General features: G+C 40.8%; 1 protein-coding gene across 14 annotated transcripts in view; it reads right to left on the minus strand.

Annotated features, from left to right (window-relative positions):
* THRB (thyroid hormone receptor beta) overlaps positions 1 to 27,805 on the minus strand; it is a 393,807-nt gene that overhangs the window by 330,713 nt on the left and 35,289 nt on the right. For 3 of the 14 annotated variants that reach the window (XM_082840495.1, XM_082840492.1, XM_082840486.1), the window contains exon 1: positions 21,685 to 22,015. The exons of 6 other annotated variants lie outside the window; for them this stretch is intronic. The gene's annotated coding sequence lies outside the window, so the exon portion shown is untranslated. Of the gene's footprint in view, positions 1 to 21,684; positions 22,016 to 27,805 lie in introns of those variants that run through there. 5 more of the 14 variants (XM_082840501.1, XM_082840496.1, XM_082840500.1 and 2 more) reach the window with 3 other exon arrangements.

Genomic DNA, 27,805 nt, shown 5'->3' on the forward strand with positions numbered 1-27,805 from the left:
GGATGGGACGTGGAGAAAAACTCAGAACACTAGAGAGTAGAGCCACTTAGGCCAAGCGAAGCAAAGGGGACAGGAAATGTGTGAGCAGAGGGACACTGAGAGAGCAAATGTAGAGCAATGAGCAGGGCAGGGCGCTGGTCACTGGGGCAAGGGCACGAGGAGTCCACAAACTTAAGGGCAGACTGGGTCGCCCAGCGCCCCGCCGAGAGCAAGTGAGACCTCCGCACATGCGAGGGAGGGGAGGCCGCATCTCACCCTAACTCGGTAATTCGCTACGCTTAGCAGGAGCCTTGTGCAAGATCCGAGCTCGCCACGTTCGCTCGAGGAGCCACGGGGACGGAGGTTTCCCATAGTCTCAGGATGCCAGGTGCAGAGCCCAGCTCCAGCCACAACCACTCAAACACCGAACATCGAATCCGTCCCCAGCTTACAAGCAAGATGGGAAACAGTGAGCACGTGGACCCAGCAATGAAACCAAAGCCGGCAGCGGTGCACACGCACGCAGATGCTCCGCGGGCCGTCTGCTCAGCCTCCCCAGCCTGCTTAGCAAGAGTAGACCTCTATTTACAACAGCCAGGACGTGGAAGCAACCTAAGTGTCCATCGACAGATGAATGGATAAAGAAGATGTGGCACATATATACAATGGAAGATTACTCAGACATAAAAAGAAACGAAATTGAGTTATTTGCAGTGAGGTGGGTGGACCTAGAGTCTGTAACACAGAGCGCAGTAAGTCAGAAAGAGAAAAACGAATACCGTATGCTAACATATATATATGGAATCTAAGGAAAAACAAAAAAAGGTCATGAAGAGCCTAGGGGTAAGACAGGAATAAAGACACAGACCTACTAGAGAATGGACTTGAGGATATGGGGAGGGGGAAGGGTAAGCTGTGACAAAGTGAGAGGGTGGCATGGACATATATATACTACCAAACGTAAAATAGCTCGTGGGAAGCAGCCGCATAGCACAGGGAGATCAGCTCGGTGCTTTGTGACCACCTAGAGGGGTGGGATAGGGAGGGTGGGAGGGAGGGAGACGCAAGAGGGAAGAGATGTGGGAACATATGTATATGTATAACTGATTCACTTTGCTATAAAGCAGAAGCTAACACATCATTGTAACGCAATTATACTCCAACAAAGATGTTAAAAAAAAAAAAAAAGAGTAGACCACTAGGCCTCAGTCTAATTAATTGTCTTTCATAAGCGTAGGAAAAAACTTTTTATTGAAGTACAGTGGATTTACCATGTTGTGTTAGTTTCAGGTGTACAGCAAAGTGATTCAGTTTTATATATATATAAGTTAAATATATAAATATATATATATATATATATATTCTGTTTCAGATTCTTTTCCCTCATAGGTTATTACAAGATATTGCATATAATTCCCTATGCTATACAGTAGGTCTTTGTTGTTTGTTTTATACATAGTAGTGTGTATATGTTAATGCTAAAATCCTAATTTATCCCTCCGCCCCTTCCCTTTTGGTAACCGTAGGTTTTTTCTATGTCTGTGAGTCTATTTCTGTTTCGTAAGTAAGTTCATTTAATCACAGCTTAAGTGACTAGAGAAATCAAAGAACCACATAAATGCTTATACACAGGATAATCATTAAAATATGCCCTTAAGAGCAAGGGCTGGGGAGAGAATAAAAATGACCCTGATGTACTGAGAAGGGGACTGGATTGACCCCAACGTGAGTCAGGAAACAACCGAATCCCTGCCTGATGAAAAGGAAGAGAAAGGAATGATATTGGAATGGCAATGTTAGTATCTGGGAGTAAGTATGGGGGGACTGTGCTTTTCTCATCATAAGGAATATGCAAAGGACATCAAAGAGCTGCTGCTTTTCTAAGGGAGGAAAGAGCAGCAGAAGAATGGCAGGAGACTGGGTGACAGAGAGGAAGGGCCAGCGCCGTGGGCCCAGGGGTGTGGGGCGGTGAGGAGGCCAGGCACCCCTGGAGGTGCTTCGCCCAGGCCTTCAGGTCAGGAGGGCGACCTTTCTGAACACGTGGCGTCAATAACACGGGCTGGACCCATCGCTGGACTAAGAAAGGCAGAGTCAGAACTCGCGGGTCAGGTTCCTCAAAAATACATATCTTCATCTCTATTTTGCTGAGTTTTTAAAACTATATCTGCTTGTGTAAGTTAGAAGATTAATGAGAGCAATTAGTATGTTTTAGTTTCACCCTGAGCCTGGCTGTCAGAAATAAGAAGAATACAAGTTATCGGGAAAGCATTCCACAGCCCAGGCACCTGACACCACCCTGGAGCATTGATTCTCTGAGGTTGCCATTCCGAGCTTGGAGCATCCATTATTCGCAGGATGGGCAGCTGGAAGATCAAGTGCACTCTCTGTCCAGCTTCTTTGAGCTGCTCTGGGCACTGTAAGCATAATTATAATAACATGGACCTGCTCACATTATGATCAAACAATCAGTTAATCAATACTAAAAACAGATCCATATCAAAAATTTCCAATTCTCACATCTGGCTGTTGTAGTAAAATCCACTGGAAAATGAACACCCTTAAATCTAAATGCAAAGGGTGAATTCTAAAGAAATGATTCGGTCCCTACATCGATCATATGTGTATATGGACCAGGCCCTTTTTCTCCATTAAGCATAAAAAGGGGAAAAAGATCTATGTTCTTTCTCTGGATTTATGCAAGGCCCGGCTGTCTACATGGCCAAAGCCAGAAAGGAAATACAGGCAAGAAGATGAACATACTTTTGGACCCAAAGAACAAATGTTCAACAGGAAATGGGTTGAACCCTCCTCTGAGCTCCTACAGAACTCTGTCCCTCCCGGGGGTCAGATCGTCATCTCCACCTTAAATCATTTTTATTTACATTCATACCTCAGCTCTCCTACTTACTTTGGAAGCTCTTCACGAGCAGGACTGCATTTTAAAACAGCATCTGAATAACTCATGTCTGTCGTGGGCTCTACACGTTCCCACGACGCCCTCAGATGCACGACCTCCCTTGGTCTACTGTCAGGCAGGTGCGTGAGAACATTTTCCTCACTTCATATACAACGACACTGGGACAAGAAAATCTAACCGACTGGAAGGTCACGTGGCTGTCAGCTTAAGTCCAGAGTCAGGAATCACACACGTCAGTCTAGACTCCCACACCAGGCCTCTTTCCTCACACCAAGCTTTTCCTCCTCACCCACACGCCACGCCAGACGCCGGTGATCAGCGCATCACGGGAAGGATGTCTGGAGAGAAGAACAAAGGAGCAGAAACACACGGCGGCTGATAACCCCTGCAACACTATTGCCAGATGTGTGAAGCCTCTGATCTGTTCACGGGCATTAGAGAGTCAGGTCGCACTGCCATTCAGAGAGGGAACAAAACAAGGTGTGTGTGTGTGTGTGTGTGTGTGTGTGTGCGCGCGCACGCTCACGCATGTAGAGCACTTTAGTGGACAAAATGAGATGAGATGTCGCAGTGGGGCGGGCCCTCGGAGGGCATCTCTTCCAGGGTTGCCGGAGGGTCCTCAGGCTGCAAAGCCTGAGCCTGCTGGGGATGCTTTTGGCAAAATGACCTTCTCTTCACCCACGCCCAGAATAGGAACTTTGGGGAAGTGATGTCTTGGCCCAATTATTAGCACCGGGTAAACGGGCAGATGAAAAGGCAGAAGCTCCTGTGTGCAGAGGGGCAAGAGGTTACAAATGATCCAAAGAAAGGCAAAGGTGGTGTCTTGGATAAGCACCCCTAGAAGCAGAGCCTCCGAGGACAATTCCCGTGCAGGTCAGGGCTCTTAGGAGAACATCTGAGGGAGTGAGGGAGGTGTGATGGGGCAGAGGGAAAAGCAGTGAAGATGTGGGTCAGGGCAAGTCAGCCTGACCCACCAGGAGCTCTGCGGCCTGAATCGCTCCTCAGAGGCTGTCCTGCACACAGACCAGGGGACTGCGCGGGCCCAGCTCTGTGTCAGCCAGGCATCGGCCAAGGGCTGCCCCCAGGAATGGGGGCCACCACCTCCCAGGCCTCTTTGGGTGAGGCAGGTGTCATCAGCCAGGGGCAATGCTACAGGGGAGGGTGCAGATGTGAGGAGCTGGCAGCCCCTGGAGGATGGGCACAGTAACAGTGTGCCCTGTGAAGGGGACCTGGGGGCACACTAACAGCACCTGCTACAGGCAGCTTCTCACTCCTAGAAGAATCTGCATTCCACATCGGTGGCCTAATTCACAGGCAGATGCCCTCTCATGGGGAATTTGGGCAGCCTGGAGGAGCCAACCTTCTGCCTAGAAACGTGCTGTGTCACCTCCGACTGTATAAAACCATATACCTAAGTTTCTGTACTCTACCTTTAATGAAGCTTTCTAGCCTTTAAGTATGTATGTTGGTGTCTTTTGGTCCATCACTGTCACATGATGACAATGCACGCAAAAGACTCCGCGGATCTGCTTCCCTCCACCCCAGTGGCTATTTGTACGTCTCAGGGAAAGTGGGTTCAGTAACCTCCAAAGGAAGCCCAGTCTATTTGGGTATTAAGTACAGTAAGTCCCCTACATACGAACGAGTTCTGTTCTGAGAGCGCGTTCGTAAGTCCAATTTGTTCGTAAGTCCACCAAAGTTAGCCTAGGTACCCTATTAACGCAATCAGCTCTATACCGCTGCTTTTACGCTGCTTCCAGACAGCCTGGGCTTAAAATAAAGGTACTGTACTATTGTACTCTCTACAGCACTGTACAGCACAGCATACAAAAGCACAACCACTCGTAGAGGATGCATGCACGTGACAGCGTACACCAGACACGTGATCTAACTTACGTGATGGGACATGCGAATGCACGTTCGCATCTTTGAAAGTTCACAACTTGAAGGTTTGTATGTAGGGGCTTACGTACATGTTAGTGATTACTTCCTAAATTTAAGCAAAAATCTATTTCCTTGTAACTTCCATTCACCAAAGTCATGGAAAGGAAGTTCTAATCCTTAGATAACTTCTCTTCCACAGGCAAAAGATCCACGCGAAGATTATTCCACAATATTGTACGTGATGTCAAGTCTGCTCACCCATCTGGTTCCTGCCCCTTGGAGAAATTCCAGTTTGTCTCTGACCCCATAAAGAGGTGTCCAGAACTACCCAACCCTGCAGCAGTGGTATGACCCACATATGCAACGGAGGACTATTCTTCTTCTTCTGTACTCAGCAGTTCAATTAATAGAGTTTTTAAAATTAACTTCATGATTCAGACAGGCCCCATTACGTGCCCCAATGTACCACTGATTTATGCCAACTTGTAAACAACTCATCTAAATATTTTTGCATATGCTGTCTGTCTCACCCCATCCCTAGTTTCTAGATAGATTTTTAAAATCTAACTATAGGCTTTTACACCTACTCAACTACAGTTTATCTTGTTAGATAAACATCATCATTTCAACCTGAAAGGATCTCTTTGGATCCTAATTCTGTTACTCAAAGTATGTGCTATGTTTCTAGGCTTCATGTCAACCCCAACTTTGATAAATATGTCATCTATATCCTCACTAAAATTATTGATATAAAACAACACCTTGATAGGGCCACGGGGGGGATTCTCATAGCCCACCGTTAGTGACTACCCTCCCAGGAGCCACTGTCGTTCTCCCACAGCTTAATTCACGCTTGTTCCCAGACCCAGTCTAAATTTGACGATGAGTTTACTCTTTCAGCTATGTATTCTGATATGCTGAGTTTTGAAGAATGTAAAATAATTTTCAATAAAATATTTGCACTTACATTCATTTAATAGAATATAAAAACAGAATATGAAGCTGGTAATAGTTTTATGAATAAAAATAATCCAAGGAGACAAAGGCCAAATATAGCATATGATTTCAGAATTTAAAAATTGTTTTCTCCCATTGAGAAGAGGATGACAAGTCTAGAGACGCCCAATGGGAGCCCTGGATGGGGACATATGGAATACCCCTGTCCTAAGGAAAACAGGTGACAAGGCTAACTGCATTATTTCTCTATTGCTGCACAGCAAATTACCACCAGTTGAGTAGCTTAAAGCAACACAGTTTATTATCCATGGGTCAGGTTAGCTCAGGTCCCTACTCAGATCTCATCAGGATGAAATCAAGGTGTTGCCTGGGGCTGCAAACATCTGAGGCTTGGGGTCCCCTTCCAAGTGCACTGGCTATTGGTGCAATTCAGTTCCTTGCGTTGCAAAACCGAGGTTTGCATTTTCCTACCTGCCTGCCAGCTGGGGGCCGCTCTCACCTCCTATAGGCCCGCTGCCCTCCCCTGCCGTGCGGCCACAATACAGCAGTTCGCTTCTTCAAGGCCAGCAGCAGAATCTCTCTCTGCATTCTGCTAAAATGGAGTCTTGTGTGAAGTAGTTAAGCGAGCGACAATCCCATCAGGTGCCCAGGTCCTGTTCACGGCGAAGAAAGGGGATCACAGGGGGCGGGGCGTGCACAGGGGGCGGGGCGTGCACAGGGGGCGGGGCGTGGGAATCGTCTCCGACTCCCACCTCCCCCAGTGATTAACACGGGGAAGCACAGGGAAGGTCCGGAGCAGGAAAGAGGGCTGGAGAGGCCCTCTGTGCCCTGCCCAGGAGTTTGAACTTTATCCCAAAAGCAGTGGAGGCGGATTGAGGGATGCCTCTCCCTTTGGGGATGTGCAGGAACATGTTGCAAGTCGCAGAGGTTAGGAAAGCATTCTAGGAAGTACAGCACTCCAGGACAGTATCATGGAATGAACCAAGGCAAGACACGTAAAGCACAATATCATCTACATACACACCTGAATCACGTGTTGATAATTCACCCCCTCACTTGCCTACATGACACCTTGAGAAAGGTATGCTACGCTTTGCTCTGCTGCGGCTAGGATGAGGTGTATATACCCTTCACACACCAGACAGAAAAAAACAAAAATATTTTGCATCACTAGAGAGCCTTCTCCAAACAGAAACATCCTGTCTGACACTAATCCCTAAAATTTAAAAAAAAAAAAATTTTTTTTAAACACCTGAGCCTATTCCTTTAAGTTGCTGGCCCCCCCAAGAAAACACATTTAAAAACAGAAATAAAGTCACAGATGTAGAAAACAAACCTGTGGTTACCAGCGGGGGGGAAAGGGGAAGGAGGGATAAATTGGGAGACTGGGATTGACATATACATGCTACTGCATATAAAATAGATAACCAACAAGGACCTGCTGTATAGCACAGGGAACTCTGCTCAGTACTCTGTAATGACCTATATGGGAAAAGAATCTAAAACAGAATGGATATATGTATATGTATAACTGAATCACTTTGCTGGACACCTGAAACTAACACAACATTGTAAATCAACTATACTCCAATAAAAAAGAAAAAAGAAAAGAAAACACGTTTATCTCTGACTTTAGGACAGCTATCAGCAGACATGTGAGGACCCACACAGATGGGATAAGCACGTGAGGAACTGCTGTTTTTCCACCAATTTGGATTTTGAACAGATTAACTATAGTTTCACGGTCTGTTTCCTTTTCTTTTCTTTTCTTTAAATACCTGCTGTATCCTTTATTCAAATTGTCTGGTCTTCTAAAGGCTGGACACTCCTCCAAACATTACAAATAAAAACACATTATGTTCCAATTGTCTTTGAGTTTTCCATTCACAACTCTGTCTATACACTGTAACCTTGAGGACAATCACAATGTTTATTCTAAAATATAATAATGACAAGAGCTAACTGAAAGCTACACACTACATGCCAGGGACTGTTCTCAGAGCTTCATATCCTCACACTCAGATGAGGAAACTACGGCACAGAAAGTTTAAGTAACTTGGAGATTACATAGGTTATTAGTGGTGGAGCTTGGCTGTGAACCCAGGCAGAATGGTCTGCCTTAGTTCCCAGCCTTGCAGTGAAAACAAATGCCAACTACTCTATGAAAGGGTTCCTTGGACGTACTCAGTAAATGATCACTGACCACCAATGACTACTTTTGAGGTGGCAGAGTCAAAAGTATATAAAAATTAAAGTCTAATCACTGTAAGATTATGTTACAGATGTGAGGGGCACAAAAAACAGTAGGATCAATAAATCCAAGAGGTAGTTCTTTAAAATAAGTCAAATAAACCTCAGAATTATACAATAAACCAAGAAAAAGAGAGAGAAACACAGATATTAAAATTTTAGAAATTATGAGTGAATACTGCGCTCAACTCCATGCTTATTATTTTAAAAATACTAAGATAATCCTTGGCTATAATTTGAATCACTGAAATGCACAAGCATAAACAGACACATTGAATAGACCAAGTGATTAGAGAAAACAAACAACTACAAATTTAAAAATAATCTAAAAAGTTGTAAAAGCATTATCTCATTCAAAAAATAATCCAGGCATAGAAACTTCCACAGGGAACTTCTTTCACATTCTCAAGGAAAATATAATTCCCATAGGTCCCAATCACAGAAAAAGATAAAAAATTCCTAATCATTATATGAAGTCATTTTGATGTCAAAACTAACAAGATAGCATAAAAATTCAATTAAAGACAAAATTATTATAAAAGTTGATGCAATAATCTGAAACAAACATTGAATACAGCAGTGAGTTAAGAAAACATTTCATCATGACCAAGTAGGTCCAAGAAGAAAAAGATAAGTAAATACTAGGAAGTTTTATATTATAGTACACTATTTTATAGATCAAAGGCAAAAATTACACAATAATTTTCAAAAAACATGATACTCTGTATCAAGTCTGGTGAATTGCAAGCAATTCTCATTGGATACTCACAATAACCTTATAAGATACTTATATTATTATCCTCATAGAACAATGTAAGAAACTGAAATTGGAAGCCAACAAATAACTCACTCAGTGACATACAATTTAAGAGGAAGAGGTGTAAGTTGAGCCCAGGTCTGCCTGGCCATAAATCCTACGATCTGACTTCTACATTATGTTCTCATTATAGAGGATAATTTACCAAAGTAATCAAAAGGCATTTTACAACATTTCAAAACCCCTTTTTGATTAAAAATACTCTCAGCATATTAGGAATGCAATGAAATTTCTTTAACATGGTTGGAAAAACCTACGCTAGCTGTTAAAATCAAAAACAAGACAAGAATATCATTAAATATATTTTAAATTACTGTGGAAATTTGGGCTAATGCTATAAGATGTAATTCTGGAATAAGAAGCATCCTCTTTAGGGACGGTGGGAGGGAGGCTCAAGAGGGAGGGGACATATAGCTGATTCACTTTGTTGTACAGCAGAAACTAACACAACATTGTAAAGCAATGATACTCCAATAAACATGTTAAAAAAAAAGAAGTATCCTCTTTAGAAAGGCATTAGAATCATTACTTGGTGTAATATGACTGTACTAAGAAAACTCAGAAGAACTAGGTGAAAAAATGATTATCAGTAATAAACAGAATCAAAACCAATACAGAAAAACCAATAACTTTCACCAAACTCATTGATGAGCTCTAGCAGTTTTCTGGTTGTGTCTTTATGATTCTCTATATATAATATCATGTCATCTGCAAATAGTGACAGTTTTACTTCTTCCTTTCCAATTTGGATTCCTTTTATTTCTTTTTCTTAGGCACAGCAAAGGAAACCATAAACAAAACAAAAAGACAACCTACAGAATGGGAAAAAATATTTGCAAATGATGCAACTTGACAAGGTATTAATTTCCAAAATATACAAACAGCTTATACAGCTCACTATCAAAAAAACAAACAACTCAATTGAAAAATGGGCAGAAGACCTAAATAGACATTTCTCCAAAGAAGACATACAGATGGCCAAAAAGCACATGAAGAGACATTCAACATCACTAATTATTAGAGAGATGTAAATGAAAACTACAATGAGGTATCACCTCACACTGGTCAGAACGGCCATCATCAAAATATCTACAAACAATAAATGCTGGAGAGGGTGTGGAGAATAGGGAACCCTCTTGCACTGTTGGTGGGAATGTAAATTAATACAGCCACTATGGAGAACAGTATGGAGGTTCCTTAAAAAACTAAAAATAGAGTTACCCAAAATAGTGCAATCCCACTCCTGGGCATATATCTGGAGAAAACTCTAATTCGAAAAGATACATGCACCCCAATGTTCACTGCAGCACTATTTACAATAGCCAAGACATGGAAGCAACATAAATGTTCATTGACAGATGAATGGATAAAGAAGATGCCATATAAATATACACACACACACACACACACACACACACACACACACACAGGAATATTACTCAGCCATAAAAAAGAATGAAATAATGCCATTTGCAGCAACATGGATGGACCTACAGATTATCATACTAAGTGAAGTAAGACAGAGAAAGACAAATATCATATGATACCACTTATATGTGGAATCTAAAAAAATGATACAAAGGAATTTATTTATAAAACAGAAATAGACTCACAAACATAGAAAACAAACTTACAGTTACCAATGGGGAAAGGGCATGGACGGATAAATTAGGAGTTTGGGATTAACATATACACAGTACTGTATATAAAATAGATAACCAACAGGGACCTACTGTATAGCACAGGGAACTATATTCAATGTCTTATAATAACTTATAATGGAAAAGAGTCTGAAAAAGAATATATATTTATATCTGAATCACTTTGCTGTACACCTGAAACGTAAATAATTGTACTTCAATAAAAAGAAATCAACAGCTTTTATATAACAGTAACCACCAATTAGAAATCAATAGAAAAAATCCCAAATATAATTAAATAAAAAGTATATAATACCTAGGAATAACCTTAAAAATATGCAGAACTTGTGTGAAGAAACAATTTTTCTGTCACATCAAATAAGACTTGAAAAAGCAGGTGGATTATGAAATGATTAAAAATTGTAAAGATGCAAATTCTTCCAAAATAATTCATAGTTTGTACATAATTCCATGCAGATATATCAGAATTTTTATTTGAAAATTAATTCCAACATTCACCTTGAAGAACACTCAGATGATACTTACTAAGGTACATTTAAAATATGGAATAGTGAAGGGATTATGGCTTACCATATCAAAAATAGAAATGTGCTATACAAAATATAATATGGTTCTGCTACAATAACTAACAGATGGTTAAAGAAATAGAATAAAGATCCCAGATATAAAAACATATATACTAATTTAATTAAAGATAGATTTAATCACAACTCAATAACGAATAAAGGGATTATTCAATAAATGGTGTTGAAGTAACTATTTGAATAGTTAAAAAATTATATCTCTACCTCATACAATATGTCAAACTGAATTACAGGTGGATTACGCACTAACTTAAAAAATAAAATTATAAAATATTATGAAAAATATAGGTGGTTGTTTACTGGCTATTGGCCAAACAAAGAATTTCCAAACATAGATGTAGTGGAGTACATCAGAAAGTAATATTAGATTTGACTGTAGTAATAAACATGAAAAAATTCATATATCACACAGCACAATACTCAAAATTAAAGGGCAAACAGCAAAGTAGGAAAATAATTTTCAGAGATGTGACATACAAAGAATCTTTTTTTCTTTGTATATTTTTTTAACATCTTTACTGGAGTATAATTGCTTTACAATGGTGTGTTAGTTTCTGCTTTATAACAAAGTGAATCAGCTATACATATACATATATCCCCGTATCCCCTCCCTCTTGCGTATCCCCTCCCTCTTGCGTCTCCCTCCCACCCTCCCTATCCCACCCCTCTAGGTGGTCACAAAGCACTGAGCTGATCTCCCTGTGCTATGCGGCTGCTTCCCACTAGCTATCTATTTTACGTTTGGTAGTGTATATATGTCCATGCCACTCTCTCATTTCGTCCCAGCTTACCCTTCCCCCTCCGTGTGTCCTCAAGTCCATTCTCTATGTCTGCGTCTTTATTCCTGTACAGCCCCTAGGTTCTTCAGAACCTTTTTTTTTTTTTTTTTAGATTCCATATATATGTGTTAGCATACGGTATTTGTTTTTCTCTTTCTGACTTACTTCACTCTGTAGGACAGACTCTAGGTCCATCCACCTCAGTACAAATGACTCAATTTTGTTTCTTTTTATGGCTGAGTAATATTCCATTGTATATATGTGCCACATCTTCTTTATCCATTCATCTGTAGATGGACACTTAGGTTGCTTTCATGTCCCGGCTATTGTAAATAGAGCTGCAATGAACATTGTGGTACATGACTCAAAGGATCTTTAATAGGAAGCTCTAATGAAAATATTAACATCTCGATGGATAAATGGGCAAAGAACATGGATCAAAAGGTCACAAAAGAGGGCTTCCCTGGTGGCGCAGTGGTTGAGAGTCTGCCTGCCGATGCAGGGGACACAGGTTCGTGCCCCGGTCCGGGAAGATCCCACATGCCGCGGAGCGGCTGGGCCCGTGAGCCATGGCCGCTGAGCCTGCGCGTCCGAGGCCTGTGCTCTGCAACGGGAGAGGCCACAACAGTGAGAGGCCCGCGTACCGCGGAAAAAAGAAAGAAAAAAAAAAAGGTCACAAAAGAATTGCTATAAATGTCCAAGAAACATTCAAAAAAATTTTAAATGATTAATACTTATTGCTGCTAATGTGTGGAGCTGAAAATACTCTCATACAGTGCCAGAGTGTAAATGAATACCTTCGACCATGTCTAAGAAGAAGTATAAAATTGTTCAGGTCCTTTGACTTCATCTACTATCATGTAGAAGCAACTAAGAAGATGGCAAAAGATGAATGCAAAGCATGAATGTTCAACTACAGTTGTACACCCCAAAGTGCAATATACGCAGTCATTAATTAATCATGTTTTGAAGATGATTTAATGCCACGAGGAGATGCTCCCAGTTAAGTGAACATAAGTAAGACACAAAACTATATCTAGACCACGGTCCTGATTCTAAAATGTAACAATATATATGGTAAAAAAATGGATAGAAAATATACCAAAATGTTACAGTGCCTATCTCTGAGCATTAGACTAGGCAATATTTATTTTCTACAATAAACATCAGAATAAAATTTATTTCTGAAAGAATAAAAATAAAAACAATGATTGACAAGAAAAACAAGAAGCCAGACACATTGGACATAGCCTTCTACGGAAATGAAGAAGACTGCCTTTTCTGTCCCTCTGATGTTACTGTACTATCTTAGGGACATCGTGGAGTGTCTCATAAGACACCTCCTCTTCTCAAAGGCATCTCAGAACCATCTCTCCATCAGACCTGGCTAATTCCTTCTCTGCTCCTTCCACTCTGGCCTTCTCCCACTCGACTCTGCCAACCTCCTTCTTCCTCCCACTTAAAGTCTGGCCACAGCAAAACAATCCCAACACAGGAGGCAGGTCTGGAGGGAGGTCAGCATGCTGAGTGATTATTGAGGGAACGATGTGTGTTTCTGCAGCAATGCATTCTGCCTCTGTGGAATCATCATTTCATAACACTAACCACATTGGGAAGACTTTTCTCAAAAAAACCTACACTCTTCAAAATTCTTGCAAAACCCACTTGCCATGATGATGCCAGAAGTCCATGCCTCCTTTACCAGCATAATTCAGGGAGCTTTCCTAAAATCATTTAATTCCGTCTCTTAACGGTATTCACCAAATGTTTACTGGGTACCACCTAGGGTTCTGGGAAATAGAATGTGGGTATGGGAGGTTGAATAACGGTCCCCAGAGTTGCCCACATCCGAATCCTGGAACATGTGAAAATGTTACATTACATGGCAAAGGGATTTTACAGATATGATTAAGGTAAGGATCTTGAGATGGAGAGGTCCAATACAATCACTGGGGTCCTTAAAAGGGAAAGAGGCAGGAGAATCAAGAGAAGGAGCAGTGATGAAAGATGCAGAGGTCGGGGTGATGCAGGGCCACGACTCAAGGAATATGGCAGCCTCTAAGAGCTGGAAAAGGTATGGAAACAGATTCTTCCCTATATTCTCCAGAAGGAACAAAACCTGGCTGACCTATTTTGAACTTTTATTTCCAGAACTATAAGATCATAAATTTGTGTTGTTTTAAGCTACTGAATTGGTGGTAATTTGTTACAACAGAAACAGCAAATGAATACAGTGGGATTCAATGAACTCTAGAGCCTTCCTTCATGCCGCCATACTGAACACTTACTGCCATTAAAGCAGTTCTTGTTTTTGCCAGAATTTCCCAAAGTGTGTTACAGTGAATGCAAGTCCTTCAAGCTATTCCACAATTTCTAAAGAGTTCTCTAGTTAGACAAATATCCTGTATCACCCTTTCGGAAATTCACAGTGTGCTTTGGCATCTTAAAGACTGAGTAATCTTTTTCACTTTGATTAATCCAGAATTTTCCAAACTTACTTGGCCATAGAAGCTTTTCAACATCTATTTACATCAACATCATTAATGGCAACAAATTGCTTTGCAACCCTGAGCCTTAGGCCATAGGGATGAATCCACTGTTTAACCTACTTCCTATAATTTAAACAAGTTTAACAAACTGGTAAACTCTATGAATCTCTATGACACTTGAAACACACTGTATTTTTAGCTATCCTCGTAGGTGGCATTTTTATCTCACCAAACAGGAAATTAAGTTCCCAGAGGGCAGGTGTACATCTTTACAAACCCATCTTCTGTAGCATCTTCCCTCAGGGAGCTAATATTCCAGTTGATGGGACAGGCACACATTCATATGAAAAAAGACATTTTGGGAAGGCAAACAGAGGATTTTTGTTACCTAACTTGACGTAAGCCAGAGTATACAGCTACAGTCTCCGCCCTCACTGCCATGGCCTCTTTCTCCCCTCCATCCTTTCCCTCTCCTGCTCTTAATCAAAGTCTGAAGTCCTGATGGTGATATTTCTTTGATTTATAAATTATCGTAGTGGTACAGCTGGATCTTTGGGGTCATCACTCCACCATGTAACAATATTGTTAGAGTATTAGTTACTCCCCTATTTTCCAAAAGGGAATAAGTAATGGTTCAGCCTACACTACATTCTTTTCTAGTCCAGCTGCAAATGACTGATACTGTTGTTATCCTTGCAAAGTATTTTTTTGCAACTTTCCAGTCCCCCATCATTATAGGGAACACAACTATGCAAACACTGCTTCAGTTTTTACAAGAAATCAAGTAATTTTAAAACAAAAGTATAAGAAAACATCAGCAACGTGTATTTTAATGATAAAATTAGCCAGCATAGCACCCCCTTTCCAATTAATTTTCAACTCAAATCAATGGAATTTCTAAGAACTACATATTTATTTTTTAAATTCAAGTAGGAAAACAATCTGAGGCATTTAATAAATGTTATAAATTATAATACATTACCATGAGAAAATCCATCAACTCTTTTTATGTATTACTGAATGTTCTATACAATCCACCATCCTGTAACAATTAACTATGTTTAGCCAGAAGAATAAAGCTAACTCCTGAACTTGAAACGATTTCAACAACACAGACAGGTCTAAGTACAGCTGCAGTAAACCTAGGGAGAGAGCTTTCTCATGCCATGCCCTTCTTTGCAGTAATGGGGAAGGTTGGATGCCAGAGGGAGTATGTTTTGTTTTATCTTGTCCTGTTAATGTATTAATTCCAAGTTCATTATCAGCTGTTATGACACAGGGATATCTTTACCTCTTCTGATTTACTTCTACTTATCCTGTGTATAATCAGTGATGCCATGACCCTCCTCTTAGGGTGAACCATGGCCATCACCCCTAATGTAAGTTTCAAGTCCTAGGCACCACACATCTAAGGACCAAGCCCTGGAGGGGAAGGGATGGGTGGGGACTGGATGATGAATCACCAATGAAAGCCAAGAGTCTGATCACTTTTGTGCTTAGAATTTGTCAGTCGTCAGTGCTCTGCAAACAGGAGATGTGGAAAGAAGGATTCTATTCAGTGGTCACCTAATGGTGTCACAGGATTTTGAACTGTGAAGACACAAGTAGTTGCTTCTTGGTGCCCAAGAAGATTGCTACACGTTTCAAGGAAAGAGTGTATTTCTCATCAAAATTACTTCATTCAAAGACAAATACCGTATGATATCACTTACATGTGGAACCTAAAAAAAAAGGATACAAATAAACTTATTTACAAAACAGAAACAGACTCACAGACTTAGAAAACAAACTAATGGTTACCAAAGGGGAAGGAGGGGTATAAATTAGGAGTTTGGGATTAGCAGATACACACTCCTACATATAAAATAGATAAACAAGGTCCTACTGTACAGCATAGGGAAGTATATTCAATATTCTGTAATAACCTATAATGAAAAAGAATGGATATATGTATACATATAGCTGAATCACATTGCTGTATGCCAGAAACTAACACAACATTGTAAATCAACTATACTTCAATTAAAAAATTTTTTTAATTAAAAAAAAAAAAATGACAATGCAGTTGATAACCCCCCGAATACCACTTCATGATTCCCTGAGTCTTCTTCAACTGGAAGTAACTAGTATCCAGATTTTAGATTAAAAATTCCATATTCTACTATTTAATTTTATATTTAAACTTTATAAAAACTATGTTTGCCATAACCTTCTGCAACTTACTTTCTCATTGAAATTAGTTTTTTAAAGATTCACTTATATTATATAATTCTCCATATCAACTGTACTTCAATTAAAAAAATAAATTAAAAAGAGACTACTTCATTCAGTAAGCAGTTCTTAAGTACCTCTTAGACCCCAGCCACAGAGCCACAGGGAAACTACACCTGCCTGCTGGTTGGGTGAGTTTCACTGAAGAGTAGGAGAATCAGCTTGAAGCATAGAAAGCCAGTAAATCATTCAGACAACGCAAACAGGACGGAGATAGGTCAGAGGCAAGATGGATTAGTCAAGTCTCTTTCAGTGAAAAGAAACAGAACCCCAATTTTCAAACACTAATCAGAAAAGGAACTTTAATGGAAGGGTACTGAGGCGTCCTCGGAGTCTGAGGAAGGGCAGCACTTCCCAGACGCCCACGGGGTCTCCATCGTTCATCTCTACTTGTCCTTGTCTCCTTCTCTCTTTCCAGAGTCAGATATGTTTTCCATAAACATGGCCAATCACAGCATGGCTCCTACCAGCTCTAGCAAAGTTCCACCCCATCATCCCTCATCATGCAAACAGCAGAACCTTAGTGTCCAAACACGCACATTAACTGTGCTTCTGTCACGGTGCTTTTGAGTTCAATCAAATAAGTGTTCATACTCTTTGTAAAGGTGCCTTGATTTCTGTTGGACAGCTTTTCTTTCTTAGAGATATAAAGGCATTTATAACATACCATGATTAAAACCACGCAAATAAAAATATGCGCAAGCAAAAGAGACTGGAGGGAAAGACACTAAAATTCTAAATTATATTTAAGAGATGGATTTTTCTAGTGTCTTTTCTCCAAGTGTTTTGTAATATGACCATTTTAATAATGAAAAAATTTTATTTGTATATTTAAAAATTATTTTATATTTTTGTAAATGCTTAAAGTGTGTCTAATTCTAAGACATGACTAATGTAATCTATATTTTGGTGACTAAAAATAGCAATTTTTAAAACAATATCTTTTCTTTCTAAAAAAATGGAAAAGATGTATCTTTTCCTATGTATAATAAAACAGAAGATCACTATGAATTGTGAATGTCTTAGGACGTTGAGAACTTAAGGAAAATCAAGTTAATACTTTCACAATCTAATTTCAGTGATCACCAACAAAGGAGTATAACCTAATAGCTACAAAAAAAACCCAGACTTGAAGACGTGAAATAATCAGCATAACCACATACAAACACAAGTCAGGGGTTAAAATGCTGTTGCAAAATTCTTTAAAAACTGTTCATTAGTCAAATATTTTTCAGCCTTAAAAAGGAAAGAAATTCTGACATACACTACAACATGGGTGCACCTTGAGGACATTATGCTAAATGAAATAAGTCAGTCACAAAAAGCAAAGACCATATGATTCCACTTATATGAGGCACTGGAGTAGTAAATTCATAGAGACAGAAAGTAGAATGATGGTGGTCAGGGGCTGGCAGGAGGGGAAATGGGGAGTTACTGTTTAATGGGGACAGAGTTTCAGTTTTGCAAGACGGATAATTCTGGAGATGGATGGTGGTGACTGTTGCACCATGTAAACGTACTTAATACCCCACTGAACTGTATACTTAAAAATGGTTAAGATAGGGGAAAAAAAGTTTCCCTTAGAAAAACTGTTACTGATTAACTCTGAGAAAGGCAATAAATACTCCCCAAAGAGATTAAAGAATGAAATTTACAATGTTAATAATATTAATGATCACCTTGGATAATCCATATAAACAATTTTCCAGAGACAATTGTTACCAATTAGGAAAGCTAAAATACACAGATAAGCAGGCCTTTCCCTGGCTTGTTCCATCAGATACAGAAGCAGCCTTAAGAGATGTATGTATATCTTTATGAAAATAGACTTGGTTACCTCCCATCTTGCAAGGGCCACCACCTGGAATTTCATTTCCTGAACTGACACATACCCCATTAAGTATCTGCCATGAGATTGCAAAACATACAAGAGGGCTTCCCTGGTGGCGCAGTGGTTGGGAATCTGCCTGCCGATGCAGAGGACACGGGTTCGAGCCCTGGTCTGGGAAGATCCCACATGCCGCGGAGCAACTAGGTCCGTGAGCCACAACTACTGAGCCTGCGCGTCTGGAGCCTGTGCTCCACAACGGGAGAGGCCGCGACAGTGAGAGGCCCACGCACCGCAATGAAGAGTGGCCCCCGCTCGCCGCAAGTGGAGAAAGCCCTCGCACAGAAACGAAGACCCAACACAGACAAAAAATAAATAAATTTATTTTTTAAAAAAAACAAAACATACAAGAAACAAAAATCTTAGTCTTTGAACGTTTACGACAAATTCAGGTTGTTTGACTACATGTGTATTCAGATGGTCAAAAGTTAGCAAATCCTATAGAGAACAGCCTGGTGGTTGCCAAGAGGGAGGGGTGGGGGAAGGATGGATTGGGCGTTTGGGATTAGCAGATGCAAAGTATTATATATAGGATGGATAAACAACAAGGTCCTACTGTATAGCACAGAGAACTATATTCAATATCCTGTGATAAACCATAATGGAAAAGAATATGAAAAAGAATGTCTATATGTATAGCTGAGTCACTCTGCTGTGCAGCAGAAATTAACACAACATTGTGAAGCACAAAATTGTAAAATACTTTAATTTTTTAAAAAGTTCTGAAAAAAAAAAAAGAGCAAGTCCTGGGGACAGCATGTAGATTCAAATAGAGGAAGGTCCTTCCAGAGAAGACGAGACCTGGGCTGGCTCTGGAGGAGGGAGAATGCAGCCTGGCAGGTGACAAGGAAGGGCCACGTGCCACCAGTTAAAAATAAATGACAGAGGAGCCCACACAAAGGCTAGGGAGGGACGAATGTGGAGTATGGCAAACCGACCAGCCAAATTAAGGTCAAGGGCAGACATAAGGCAGGAGGGAGTGAGAGAAGGAATGGCCTGAGTGTGCAGGCGCAGGCCCAACTCTGAATTTGATAGAAGCCAGTGGTGGGAACGCACCTGGCTAGTTAGAGGGGGACAAAGCAGTGGTTGCAAAGCCGGGCAATGAAAAGCAAAGGTAGGTCCAGGAGAAACCAAAAGGTCTTTAGAAATGAGGGTTTCCCATTCTTGAACGCAAGCTACTTACAGACGTGTTTCAGTAGAAGCATGGCGAACACCGTATATACAAGTTATAAGGAATTTTCCATTCTGAAACTGCTCCCAGCTATTTTCATGGGTTCACATAGGCAGGATCCATTTCTGAAACCAGGGCAGGCCACTGGCACGTTAAAATTCAGCATGCCGTACCACTGCCATTTACCATTCCCTGGAACAGGCCATGGCTGATGGACAGAAATGGGCTTTTCCACAGGAAATTCCCAGGACCAAGTAAACCCACACTGGAGAACACCACGGGAGAAAACATGGCAGCACTGTATTTTAGCTCAGCAGTGTAAGTAGCTAAATTATTCTGCCTGCTTATGAATAGATCAATGTTAGTCCAACAGCTCCAACTTGCAGTGGAATTTTTGACAGTCTCTCCTGAAAACTGAATGTCAGGTTAATGGTTTTCTGCACAATACCTGTCCACAAATTCTGTGACTATTCACATTTGGTTTAGAGACATAAGTGAAGATTTTTCAAAATAGGGTAGGCAGTTTAAAGAATATTAGCCTTACCTTTTAGCTAAATGCTACACATATGAGAATACCTAAACTCAGTGGAGGCAATATACATATTGGTGAGACTTTCCTCCTAAATGCTAGTTTTAGTAACTACTGTAACTATGGGGCAAAAGAGAAGATGACCTTAAATGAAAAGTAGGAGGTTAAAAAAAGATACTAACTTGGCTTTCAGGTTCTTAGTGGGACTAATTGCTTTGACTTAAAACTAATAGTTATAATAGCTAAAGGCTCATCTGCTCAGTCCATATTGCAAGCTAAACTAATAGCTTTGACTTAAAACTAATAGTTATAGAGATAGAAATAAGATAATCTAAGCACTCAAGTGGACATGAGAAGAATAAATGAGCAAAGAAAAGAAGGGAGGAGGAGGGAGGGAGACAGGCAGGGAGAGAAGAGGGGAGGGAGGGAGGGAAGGATGAAATTAGACCCCCTTGAACAAAGTATCACAACTTAATTATTTAATATTCTTACTTAGACAATTGAAAATCTTGTTTAACTCTTTAAGAAAGAAAACTTCCATGGGTATACTGTGCAACCGTAGCTCAGGGACCATGCAATATTTACTCCTAGTCTGAAAAGTCTTTGTATTAATTCCTGATTAATAAAGACATAATACTCAAAAAACAGAGGGGCAGGTAACTGGACAGTGAGAGAGCTACACAGGTGCGTCATCTACAAATTGGCAACCCTCACAGAAGTTTAACAGTCCCAACATTTATTCTGCTTTTGAACTTTTAATTGTAAGTTTCAAAGTCTGAAAGGTACTTTATTAGCCCAAAATGGCATTTTCTGCCCCCTTGTGCATCTGTGTACCTATGCTACAACTGTCCTGAAGCATTCTTGTACTCTTAAAAGTGGACCCCGTGATTTACCTATGAAGTTTTTCAGTCTCAATCCATGGCAACCCTTGCACTTATTTTTCCTAAAGACTCAAAGATGCGTTTCTGAGTTACGTAATACTGAACTTCATCCTTTTGTACAAATTAAACCAGGAGTCATAAAGCAGTAGGTAAATGAAAAACTGAGTTAAAAAAAACCACACACACACACACAAAAACAACTGACCAAATCTATAGCAGGCTCAGCTTTTTCTGAGAGAGAGATTAAGGTGCGTGCAGTGGACTGGTATGAAGGTCACCCAACAAAATGTTGCAATCTTAAAGTGCCATTGACATGCAGACCGTGTCCAGCAGCAGCCTGGAGCAATCCATGTGACTCTTTTCCTTTGCTCATTACTATCTCACCCCCAAATCATTCATACATGTACATGACGAGGCTATGTTACAGTTGCAGTAAAATATTTTTAAAATTAGGAGAATTCTTCTCTTTAAATTGAAATAAAAATCCTTAATATAATTTTAAAAAGTTGCCCTCCCCATCTCCAGCTTTTGTTAGAGGAAAAGTGACCTGAAAGCTCAAAATCCCACCATTGGTTTTTGCACGATAGATATGGGCTTTGACAAATCCGTGTTTTCATGACTCATTACCTGCCTGCTGACAGTGTTGAAATCCCCAAATTGTTTCAGTTGGAAGTTTTCTGATTTTCACAGAAAAGAGCTGAAAGCCACAAGCCACCAATGCCCGTGTACCTTGAGCTTTCTAAGTCAATATGTCGGAAGGAAGCGCTCGTCGCAGGGCACCTCCATTCATCTCCCACCTGCTGCTGACCTGCAGTTTCCCTGTTGGCGGAGACAGCTCCTTGCAAAGCAAACAGCTCCCCTCGCCGCATGGAAAGGCTCATCTGCTCAGTCCATATTGCAAGCACGAAACTCCCTGAGAGCCATTTAGGGAGTGAATCAGACTCCGCCGATAAGCAAAGAGCTGACCTTTAAACCCCAGGCTCTAATAGAGCATGAGGATATTTCACTCCGTGTTTGCTCAACAGTCCCAGGGTCACGAGGGTCTGCGTTGACCGAGGTGGGGCGAAGCCAGGAGCCTGGGCCCGGCTCCCGCATTGCACCTGACAGAATCCGATAGAACGGGGTAGGGGGCTGGGCTAGTGGAAGGCCCACACCCCAGTATCACGGCTTGAACACTCTAGCATCTAGGGATATCATGGGAGTACACAAGTCTGCCGACTGGCTCTTAGCTACCAACGTTGGAAGAAACGAGAAACAGCTTTTTCTTCTTTGCTTTCACCTTGTCATAGTGCCATACTGAGTGCTGGAGCTTGAAGCAAAAGGAGAAATTGGGAATACTTCCCCTGGCTTTATTAAAAATAGATTTTATTCATCATGGATTTTTGGCATGTGTTTTGATTTTACAAAATATTGCATTAAAGTAATATTTATCTTACTTACTTCGTTTTTTGGTGCCCAAAGCAAATGCCTCACTTACCTCTCCCTATTCCTGTCGTTGCTCTGTCACCTCACTGCTCCCACCTTCCATCTTAACCTGAAAATGGAAGCAGATCCAGGCAGGGTGGTTGCGATGCTCGCAGTTGAGATAAGAAAGGAAGAAGAGCCCAAAGCATCTCCCATGTGCCAGGTACTATGCTAGGTATCTTAGGTACATTCCCTTTGTCCTTACCTATGAGGAAGGTATACTAATCTCCAGCTGAGGAAGCAGAGGCTTCGAGAACATTCTTCCCACTTTCCTCCATCTCAGGAACTGGCCTTGCAAGCTATCTGGCACTCAAGACAGAAACCTGGGAGTTGTCCATAATCCCCCCTCTCCATCTCATTGAATCCATCACCAATGCTTGTAACTGTTCATCTACACAGTAAGTGGGGGATCAAAAGATGGTCTGTTTGATGACAATCTCCACACTCTTTTTGCTTTATCTGCCCCCTCTCCAAGGAAAGTCAGGATCACTGCATTGTTTTAATAGCCAAGCCCTGCATTGGCCAGTCGAGGAAGAGGTTAAATTATTTCCAAGTGCTGACTGTTTTACAAATTTACTCAGTACAAGTGAGTATGATCTTGAATGTAAGCTCTATCTCTGGCCCAGGACATTGCTCTGAGCACCAGATTCCAGCTGCCTGGTGTCCCCACTTGCATATCTCATGCACATCTCAAACTAACACATCCAAAACAAGATTCTTGATCTCCCTTCTCCTCAAACCCTGCTTCTCTCTGGTTTCCTCCACCTCAGGACCTGGCACCATCCACCACTGGGTACTCAGGCCAGAAACCTGGCAGTTGTCTTTGACACCTCTCCCCACTTCCCCATCTAAACCATGGCCAACACCTGTCCATTTAAATAGGAAAACAATACCAACAACAACACTGACTAAAGCATTTGCTACCTGCCAGGTACTCTTATGATGCATAGAGAACATTGTTAACTCACTCAATTTTCATAACAACTCTATGAAATGATTCTGTTACAGAGAAGCTCATTTCCCAACGGTCATACAGCTACTTAGAGGGGGAATCAGTATTCTAACTTAGGTCGTCTGGCTTTAGAACACACACTCTTAACCATGACGCCCTGTCTACAAAATAATCCCAAATCCATTCACCTTCTCGGTTTTCCATTGCCCCATCTTAGTCCAAGCCACCATCACTACTCATTCAGGCAACTGCAAACGCCTCCATGAAGCAGCCAATATGGTCTTTTTAAAGTTTATGTCAGATCATGTCATTTCCTCTGCCAAAGCCTTTAGAACCTTTCCACTACTTTCTGAGCGAAATTCAAACTCCTCAGTGTGGGCTACAACCCGCTATGTGGACAGGCTCTTCCTAGATTTTCTCACTTCCTATCTTTCTAGCCCACTAGCCTTCTTGCACTCCCTCGGACCTAGCACATTCTTTCCTGCAATGCGTTCTTCCTCCCCTGGCTGGTCTACCTGATCCTCTATATGTCCCAGGCTACTTTCCTGACCCCCTCAGCCTAAAATAGGTCTCCATATTTCTCTCTCTTAGCACCCTCTTCTTTTCCTTCATAGCAACCTTAAAATTTGTAACTCTACATTCATTTGTGTTTTTACTTGTTTCTTGCTTGTAAGCCCCAAGAGACACAATCAAGGTCTGTTTTATCCACCGTCTTACTCCCTGCCCCTACCCCAGAACCTGGAATATAAACAGTGCAATTATTTGTTCAGTGAATAAATTAATCCTGGGGTAGCTCTTTTAAAGACTTCTACAAGTTAACTGAAGAAGGCACTTAAGTAATTAACATCATTGATTCTTAAAAAGAAAATACATATGTATGTATGTATGTATTATATATTTTTATTTCCAACATGTGAACAAAAATTATTAAACCAAATATTCAATCTTTGGAGAAGACACAGAAGGAAACAATAAAAGGAAATCTCTAAAGAATTACTTTTTGAAAGCCTTAGACAGTATATCTAGGTTTTTAAAAAGTTCTTGTGTTGGGATGACTATCAATCCCAATGCGACGAGGATCAAACTCTCAACTGTTCTTATTTAATCCCGATACATAGTGGTGTTCCATAAATATCTATTAATGATAAGCGATGGGCGATTTCGATGACATATCTTTTGAGTACGTATTTCTCTTCATAACTTAGTTAGAGATTGATTTTCCCACTGGTGCCAAATCTCTTATCAGGAAACAGCAAACCATCCATTGCACATGATTTTCTACGGTTCTGCTGTGTCACATGTGTTTTAGGAATAAAGCCAGATTCTTTATGTCTCTGTACAATAGGTAATTATTTGGCTTGAGATTAAGGTACCTGTTCTTTAGGATTCCAATATTTCTAAAAAAGAAAATGAATGCATCCAAAACATGGAATGTGAAGTGCGAGAAAAACTACAAATCATGTATCTGATAAGGGAGTTGTATCTAGAATACGCAAAGAATTCAATAATAAGAAGACAACACGATTTAAAAATATACAAAGAATATGAGGACATTTCTCCAAAACAGATAGAAAAATAGCCAATAAACACATGAAAAGATGCTCAACATCCTTAGCCACAAGGGAAATGCAAACCTAAAACCACAACAAGAGATCATTTCCTATCCATTAGAATAGTAATAATCCAGAAATTATTGGAGAGGATGTAGAGAAACTGGAATCCTTATACACTGCTGAGGGGAATGTAAAATAGTGTAGTTATGTTAAAAAACAGTCTGGCAGTTCCTCAGAATGTTAAATATGAAGTTACCACATGACAAAGCAATTTTACTCCTAGGTATATACCTAAGAGAAATGAAAATATATGTCCACACAAAAACTTGCACACGAATCTTCACAGCAGCACTGTGCATCACAGCCAAAGCTGGAGCAACCCAAACATTCATCAACTGATGAATGGAAAATCAAGTATTGTATACCCATGTAATGGAATATTATTCAGCAGTAAAAAGAAATGAAGGACTGATACATGCTACACCATGAAAAAACCTTGAAAATGTTAAGTGACAAAAAGCCAGCCACAAAAGACCACACATTGTATGATTCCATAGATATGAAGTGTCCACAACAGGCAAATTCACAGAGACTGAAAGAAGATCCGTGGCTGCCTCAGGCTGGGGAGAGAATGAGGCACCAGTGGTAATCAGTACCAGGTTTCTTTTGGAGGTGATACGAATGATCTAAAATTAGATGGTGATGGTTACATAACTCTATGAAGAATTTCAGTTCACTTGAAATGAGTGAATTGCATTGGTATGTGAATTATATCTCAATATAGCTGTTATAAAACGGATGGAATACAGTTTTTACACTTTAAAACTGGACCTATGCTTGGCATTTACAAGGGTAGGTGTGGCTTAACTAAAGAGTATCTATAAATTACTTTCAAGCACGGTAATGAATTTTAGATGAAACTTCCCCATAAAGAATTTATGGTCTCCCTCGCTTCTCATAATTCCTAGTCTCATATCTTTGTCCTTGTTTAGGGACAGACTTGAAATCACAGGGCCAGGTTTCTAGAATGCTAAAGTGGGACAAGATGAAGAGATGATGACTTTAGAGGAAGGAAGCTAAGATCTAGAGAGAGTATATATCTTTTCCAAGATCATAAAGATAAGGAGGAGAATCAGAGCTTTCCAGACCGAAGCTGTATTCTTTTTTTTTTTTTTTTTTTTTTTTGCGGTACGTGGGCTTCTCACTGTTGTGGCCTCTCCAGTTGCGGAGCACAGGCTCCGGACGCACGGGCTCAGCGGCCATGGCTCACGGGCTCAGCCGCTCCGCGGCATGTGGGATCTTCCCTGATTGGGGCACGAACCCGTGTCCCCTGCATCGGCAGCCGGACTCCCAACCACTGCGCCACCAGGGAAGCCCCCAAAGCTGTATTCTTATTTTTCAGCGGCACCACACAGAATGGAGAGTCATGAGTGGCATTTTCCAAAGTGGCCCCATTAGATTTGGGTCTCTAACGTCAAGAGTTAGGCCTTCCCCGACATTGGGCTCCTCGGCTGGTCACCACCATTACTCAGGTCCTAAGTAGAGATGGAGGCAAATGGGGTGTTCAGCCTGACTTTGAACTCTCTCTTCCACCTACTCGGCAAAACCCTTCTGTTCCCATGTTCTCTTCTACCTCACACCCTTGCTTTTGAGACCCCGAGAGATCTCACCCAGCTGGGGGCTTCAGTGACACCACATGCTCTTCTGTCTGTGAGGAACGTGAACTCAAAACTGATTTTGTTTCTCAGTGCTGTTGAGAGTTGATGACGCAGCGTAACTTCAGTTAAATCATTACTCTTGATTCAATTTAAACACTGGTATGAACACAATACTTCAAAAAATAATCAGACCAGTCAATCTGTTTAGATAAGAATTTTGACCCCAAAAGTTAATTTTTTACTTCTATATTCCTCTGCTACCTGTCCCTTGCAATTTTGCTCTATTTCAGAGAGTCTGAACTGCCTAAGAGAAGTCTGGCTCCCTTCCAAGGGTATATTTTATTAACAGGCCATGAGGAGAACTGTATTCTGAGAGTCAATGAAATACAGGATTGATTTTTACTATTCCATTTTGTCTGGCTGATGAGGAGAAATGGCCGTGCTAGGCCTGGGCTGGAGAACTCGGGGACACTGTTTTGACATCACTATTAGTGCTCCACTCTCTGAAATATATTTTTAAAGCATTTTATCAGCAGCTTCACTGAATTTCTCTGCAAACTATTATCTTCTCACATAAGTCAGTAAGAAAGAAAGCACACGGTCCTTTTAGACTCTCAGAGAAAGTCATTTAAAAATAAGTTGAGAGCTTCCCTGGTGGCACAGTGGTTGAGAGTCCGCCTGCCGATGCAGGCGATGCGGGTTCGTGCTCCGATCCGGGAAGAGCCCACATGCCGCGGAGCGGCTGGGCCCGTGAGCCATGGCCGCTGAGCCTGCGCGTCCGGAGCCTGTGCTCCACAACGGGAGAGGCCACAGCAGTGAGAGGCCCGCATACGGTAAAAAAATAAATAAATAAATAAATAAAAATTAAAAAGTTGAAAGAATTTTTGAAGCTTATAGGAATATGTTCATTCCATCTGTTTTGGTTGTCACTGGATAGAAACCAGTGACACTGGATAGAAACGTCTTCAAAGCAAACCAGGTTCCTCTCCACTTTGTGGGACTATGAAACAGAGTTTTGTACATGATAGTGATACGTGTGTTTGTGTTCCTCTCATTCAGTAATGTTTGTATACTATGCAGGTTTATTTCATAAGTCTCTTCCAGAGTTTTTATCCATTTGG

The sequence above is a fragment of the Leucopleurus acutus genome, assembly GCF_964270905.1.
Source record: "Leucopleurus acutus genome assembly, chromosome: 5".
Lineage (NCBI taxonomy): Eukaryota > Metazoa > Chordata > Mammalia > Artiodactyla > Delphinidae > Leucopleurus > Leucopleurus acutus.